Genomic DNA, 6,000 nt, shown 5'->3' with positions numbered 1-6,000 from the left:
TCAAGGCGCATAAGAAGAGCTTTCAAGGTGGGAAAACAAGGCCAGTCGCATCAGGCACCATCACCAGATTGACATGCAGCATAAGTGTCTGTGGGTACTGGCAGGTCAAAAGAGACCTAGCTACCTCCCTGGCTCTTCCCTGATTCAACTTTTCTGCATAGGGCCCTCTGCGTGTAGCGAACTGCTTCGATGACAGACTGCCCTAGGTCTCCTAGGGTCCTGTGCCTCTCCCAAAAACCTGAAGTGTTCCACACAAAACTGTGCTGTAGTGGAAGTTGCTGTGCAAGCTGCCTTTCTCCTAGAGATACGGTGACTTCAGGGATGAGGTCCTAGAAGGACTTGTAAGCAGAGAGTTTTTCTCAGTACCGCTCAGACTAGGGCAACGAGGACGACTTCCATGGTATGCTGGCCTTGCTAGAACCGTGTTCATGAAGCCGTTGGTGAGCTGGGGATATCTAGCTCGCCCAAGGAAGAGTGCAGCGGGTTACCCTTCACTCGGCCTACCCAGGGGCACCCTGATGGGCCTACGGGTCTGAGTGCGGCCCAGCAAGCCCAGGGGAGCCTGCGGGTACTCAGTATCCTTGTACGGAAACGAGTGCTGCCGCGAGGGATCTAGGCGGCCTGAAAAGCTTACTAGCGTTCAACTAAAGCAGGAGAGCGACTAAGGCCTCATGGAAGCTGTTGCACGCCTAACCCGCTGTAAGGCATATCAGGGCCCTCCTTCGAAGTTAGGCCTCACTTTGAGTTTCCCTTTAGCTATAGAACAGGACAGGATCAGCTCTGACTCAGAAACTGGAATACCATGTTTCTTCGTGACACCTCTTTTTCCCTCTCACAGCCATGCCTGTCGTGTGTATAAGCACGACACCAACAGTGTTTTTCACTTAGCTTCAAGGCGCATAAAAGGAGCTTTCATGATGGGAAACAAGGCTAGTCCCATCAGGTCCTGTTTCCAGATTGACACGCAGCGTAAGTATCTGTGGTTTCTAAGAGGACAAAAGAGACCTAGCTAGCTACTTGGCTCTTCCCAGAATCAAGTTTTCTGCACAGGGTGTTGTACATGTAGCGACGTGCCTAGACAATAGACTGCCCTAGGTCTCCTAAGAGCCCTGTGCCTGTCCCCAAAGCCTGAAGTGTTACACAGAAAACTGTGCTTTAGTGGAAGTTGGAATGCAAGCCGTCTTTCTCCTTGAGATACGGTGACTTCAGGTATGAGGTCCTCGAAGGACTTCAAAGCAGAGAGTTTTGCTCAGTACAGCTCAGAATAGGGCGATGAGGCAGACTTCCATGGTATGCTGGACTTGCTAGAACCGTGTTCCAGAGGCTGCTGGTGAGCTGAGGAAATCTAGCTTTCCCAAGAAAGAGTGCAGTTTGTTATGCTTCACTCGGCCTACAGAGGGGCACAGTGAAGGGCCTACGGGTGTGAGTGTGGCCCGGCAAGCCCAGGGGAGCCCTGGGGTACTCAGAGTTCTTGTACGGAAACGGGTACTGGCACGAGTGGGACTGGAGTCCTGAGAAGATTAGTACCTTTAAACTAATGCAGAACTGTGACTAAGGACTCAAGGAAAAGGCTGCACAACTACCCTTCTGGAGGGCAAATCAGAGCTGTAGGCCAGGGTAGAGTGCACGTCAAGATTCCCCTTAGCTCTAGTGCAGGGCAGGATATGCTCCTAACCAGAGCCTGGAAGCACCCGCTTTCTTTCGAGATAACTCATGTTCTTCCAGAGCCATGCCTGGAGTGAATACAAGTCCCACAACCACAGTGTTTCTCAGGTAGCTTTAAGGCCGCTTGAATGGAGCTTTCAAGACGGGAAAACAAGGCTTGACTCCTAAGGCCGCCATTTCCAGGTTGACACGCAGAAGAAGCATCTGTGCTTTCTAACAAGTCAAAAGAGACCTAGCTACTCCCTGGGTCTTGGAGAATCCACTTTCCTATGCCGGGTGTTCTGCGTGTAGCGAACTGCCTAAATGAAAGAATTCCCTAGGTGTCCTGGCTCCTGGGCATCTTCCAAAAGCCTGTAGCATTATACCAGAAAGTGTGCTCTAGTTGCACTTGGACCACAAGCCGACTTTCTCCTAGAGGTAGGTTGACTTCAGCTATGAGGTGGTAGAAGGAATTGTAAGCAAAGAGTTTTTCTCAGTACAGCTCGGACTACTGTAAGCAGGCAGACTTGCATGGCATGCTGCACCTCCTAGAATCATGTTCCTGAGGCTATTGGTGAGCTGAGAAAATCTAGGTCCCGCGACGAAGTGTGCATCATGCTCTCCTTCACTCGGCACAGACACGGGTACTCCGAAGGGTCTACGTGTCTGAATGTTGATCTTCGACTCAGGAGAGCCTGGGGGTGCTCAGTGCCTTTGTAGGGAAGCGAGTGCTGCCGCGAGGGGTCTAGGAGTCCAGAAAAGCTTACTAGCCTTCAGCTAAAGCAGAAGAGTGACTAAGGCTTCATAGAAGCTGTTGTACGCCTATCCCGCTGCATGGCATATCAGGGCCCTCCTTCGAAGCTAGGGCTCACTTTGAGTTTCCATTTAGCTACATAACAAGGCAGGATGAGCTCTGACTCAGAAACTGAAATACCCTGTCTCTTCGTGTAACCTCTTTTTCCCTCTCACAGCCATGCCTGCCGTGAGTATAAGCCTGACAACCACAGTGTTTTTAAGGGAGCTTCAAGGCGCAGAAGAAGAGCTTTCAAGGTGGGAAAACAAGGCCAGTCGCATCAGGCACCATCACCAGATTGACATGCAGCATAAGTGTCTGTGGGTACTGGCAGGTCAAAAGAGACCTAGCTACCTCCCTGGCTCTTCCCTGATTCAACTTTTCTGCATAGGGCCCTCTGCGTGTAGCGAACTGCTTCGATGACAGACTGCCCTAGGTCTCCTAGGGTCCTGTGCCTCTCCCAAAAACCTGAAGTGTTCCACACAAAACTGTGCTGTAGTGGAAGTTGCTGTGCAAGCTGCCTTTCTCCTAGAGATACGGTGACTTCAGGGATGAGGTCCTAGAAGGACTTGTAAGCAGAGAGTTTTTCTCAGTACCGCTCAGACTAGGGCAACGAGGACGACTTCCATGGTATGCTGGCCTTGCTAGAACCGTGTTCATGAAGCCGTTGGTGAGCTGGGGATATCTAGCTCGCCCAAGGAAGAGTGCAGCGGGTTACCCTTCACTCGGCCTACCCAGGGGCACCCTGATGGGCCTACGGGTCTGAGTGCGGCCCAGCAAGCCCAGGGGAGCCTGGGGGTACTCAGTATCCTTGTACGGAAACGAGTGCTGCCGCGAGGGATCTAGGAGGCCTGAAAAGCTTACTGGCGTTCAACTAAAGCAGAAGAGCGACTCAGGCCTCATGGAAGCTGTTGCACGCCTACCCCGCTGTAAGGCATATCAGGGGCCACCTTCGAAGCGAGGGCTCACTTTGAGTTTCCCCTTAGCTATAAAACAGGACAGGATCAGCTCTGATTTAGAAACTGAAATACCCTGTCTCGTCGTGAAACCTCTTTTGCCCTCTCACAGCCATGCCTGCCGTGAGTATAAGCCTGACAACCACAGTGTTTTTAAGGGAGCTTCAAGGCGCATAAGAAGAGATTTCAAGGTGGGAAAACAAGGCCAGTCGCATCAGGCACCATCACCAGATTGACATGCAGCATAAGTGTCTGTGGGTACTGGCAGGTCAAAAGAGACCTAGCTACCTCCCTGGCTCTTCCCTGATTCAACTTTTCTGCATAGGGCCCTCTGCGTGTAGCGAACTGCTTCGATGACAGACTGCCCTAGGTCTCCTAGGGTCCTGTGCCTCTCCCAAAAACCTGAAGTGTTCCACACAAAACTGTGCTGTAGTGGAAGTTGCTGTGCAAGCTGCCTTTCTCCGAGAGATACGGTGACTTCAGGGATGAGGTCCTAGAAGGACTTGTAAGCAGAGAGTTTTTCTCAGTACCGCTCAGACTAGGGCAACGAGGACGACTTCCATGGTATGCTGGCCTTGCTAGAACCGTGTTCATGAAGCCGTTGGTGAGCTGGGGATATCTAGCTCGCCCAAGGAAGAGTGCAGCGGGTTACCCTTCACTCGGCCTACCCAGGGGCACCCTGATGGGCCTACGGGTCTGAGTGCGGCCCAGCAAGCCCAGGGGAGCCTGCGGGTACTCAGTATCCTTGTACGGAAACGAGTGCTGCCGCGAGGGATCTAGGCGGCCTGAAAAGCTTACTAGCGTTCAACTAAAGCAGGAGAGCGACTAAGGCCTCATGGAAGCTGTTGCACGCCTAACCCGCTGTAAGGCATATCAGGGCCCTCCTTCGAAGTTAGGCCTCACTTTGAGTTTCCCTTTAGCTATAGAACAGGACAGGATCAGCTCTGACTCAGAAACTGGAATACCATGTTTCTTCGTGACACCTCTTTTTCCCTCTCACAGCCATGCCTGTCGTGTGTATAAGCACGACACCAACAGTGTTTTTCACTTAGCTTCAAGGCGCATAAAAGGAGCTTTCATGATGGGAAACAAGGCTAGTCCCATCAGGTCCTGTTTCCAGATTGACACGCAGCGTAAGTATCTGTGGTTTCTAAGAGGACAAAAGAGACCTAGCTAGCTACTTGGCTCTTCCCAGAATCAAGTTTTCTGCACAGGGTGTTGTACATGTAGCGACGTGCCTAGACAATAGACTGCCCTAGGTCTCCTAAAGCCCTGTGCCTGTCCCCAAAGCCTGAAGTGTTACACAGAAAACTGTGCTTTAGTGGAAGTTGGAATGCAAGCCGTCTTTCTCCTTGAGATACGGTGACTTCAGGTATGAGGTCCTCGAAGGACTTCAAAGCAGAGAGTTTTGCTCAGTACAGCTCAGAATAGGGCGATGAGGCAGACTTCCATGGTATGCTGGACTTGCTAGAACCGTGTTCCAGAGGCTGCTGGTGAGCTGAGGAAATCTAGCTTTCCCAAGAAAGAGTGCAGTTTGTTATGCTTCACTCGGCCTACAGAGGGGCACAGTGAAGGGCCTACGGGTGTGAGTGTGGCCCGGCAAGCCCAGGGGAGCCCTGGGGTACTCAGAGTTCTTGTACGGAAACGGGTACTGGCACGAGTGGGACTGGAGTCCTGAGAAGATTAGTACCTTTAAACTAATGCAGAACTGTGACTAAGGACTCAAGGAAAAGGCTGCACAACTACCCTTCTGGAGGGCAAATCAGAGCTGTAGGCCAGGGTAGAGTGCACGTCAAGATTCCCCTTAGCTCTAGTGCAGGGCAGGATATGCTCCTAACCAGAGCCTGGAAGCACCCGCTTTCTTTCGAGATAACTCATGTTCTTCCAGAGCCATGCCTGGAGTGAATACAAGTCCCACAACCACAGTGTTTCTCAGGTAGCTTTAAGGCCGCTTGAATGGAGCTTTCAAGACGGGAAAACAAGGCTTGACTCCTAAGGCCGCCATTTCCAGGTTGACACGCAGAAGAAGCATCTGTGCTTTCTAACAAGTCAAAAGAGACCTAGCTACTCCCTGGGTCTTGGAGAATCCACTTTCCTATGCCGGGTGTTCTGCGTGTAGCGAACTGCCTAAATGAAAGAATTCCCTAGGTGTCCTGGCTCCTGGGCATCTTCCAAAAGCCTGTAGCATTATACCAGAAAGTGTGCTCTAGTTGCACTTGGACCACAAGCCGACTTTCTCCTAGAGGTAGGTTGACTTCAGCTATGAGGTGGTAGAAGGAATTGTAAGCAAAGAGTTTTTCTCAGTACAGCTCGGACTACTGTAAGCAGGCAGACTTGCATGGCATGCTGCACCTCCTAGAATCATGTTCCTGAGGCTATTGGTGAGCTGAGAAAATCTAGGTCCCGCGACGAAGTGTGCATCATGCTCTCCTTCACTCGGCACAGACACGGGTACTCCGAAGGGTCTACGTGTCTGAATGTTGATCTTCGACTCAGGAGAGCCTGGGGGTGCTCAGTGCCTTTGTAGGGAAGCGAGTGCTGCCGCGAGGGGTCTAGGAGTCCAGAAAAGCTTACTAGCCTTCAGCTAAAGCAGAAGAGTGACTAAGG

This window comes from Eubalaena glacialis, chromosome 9, assembly GCF_028564815.1.
Source record: "Eubalaena glacialis isolate mEubGla1 chromosome 9, mEubGla1.1.hap2.+ XY, whole genome shotgun sequence".
Taxonomy (NCBI): Eukaryota; Metazoa; Chordata; class Mammalia; order Artiodactyla; family Balaenidae; genus Eubalaena; species Eubalaena glacialis.
Note: the sequence above shows the minus strand (reverse complement) of the source record.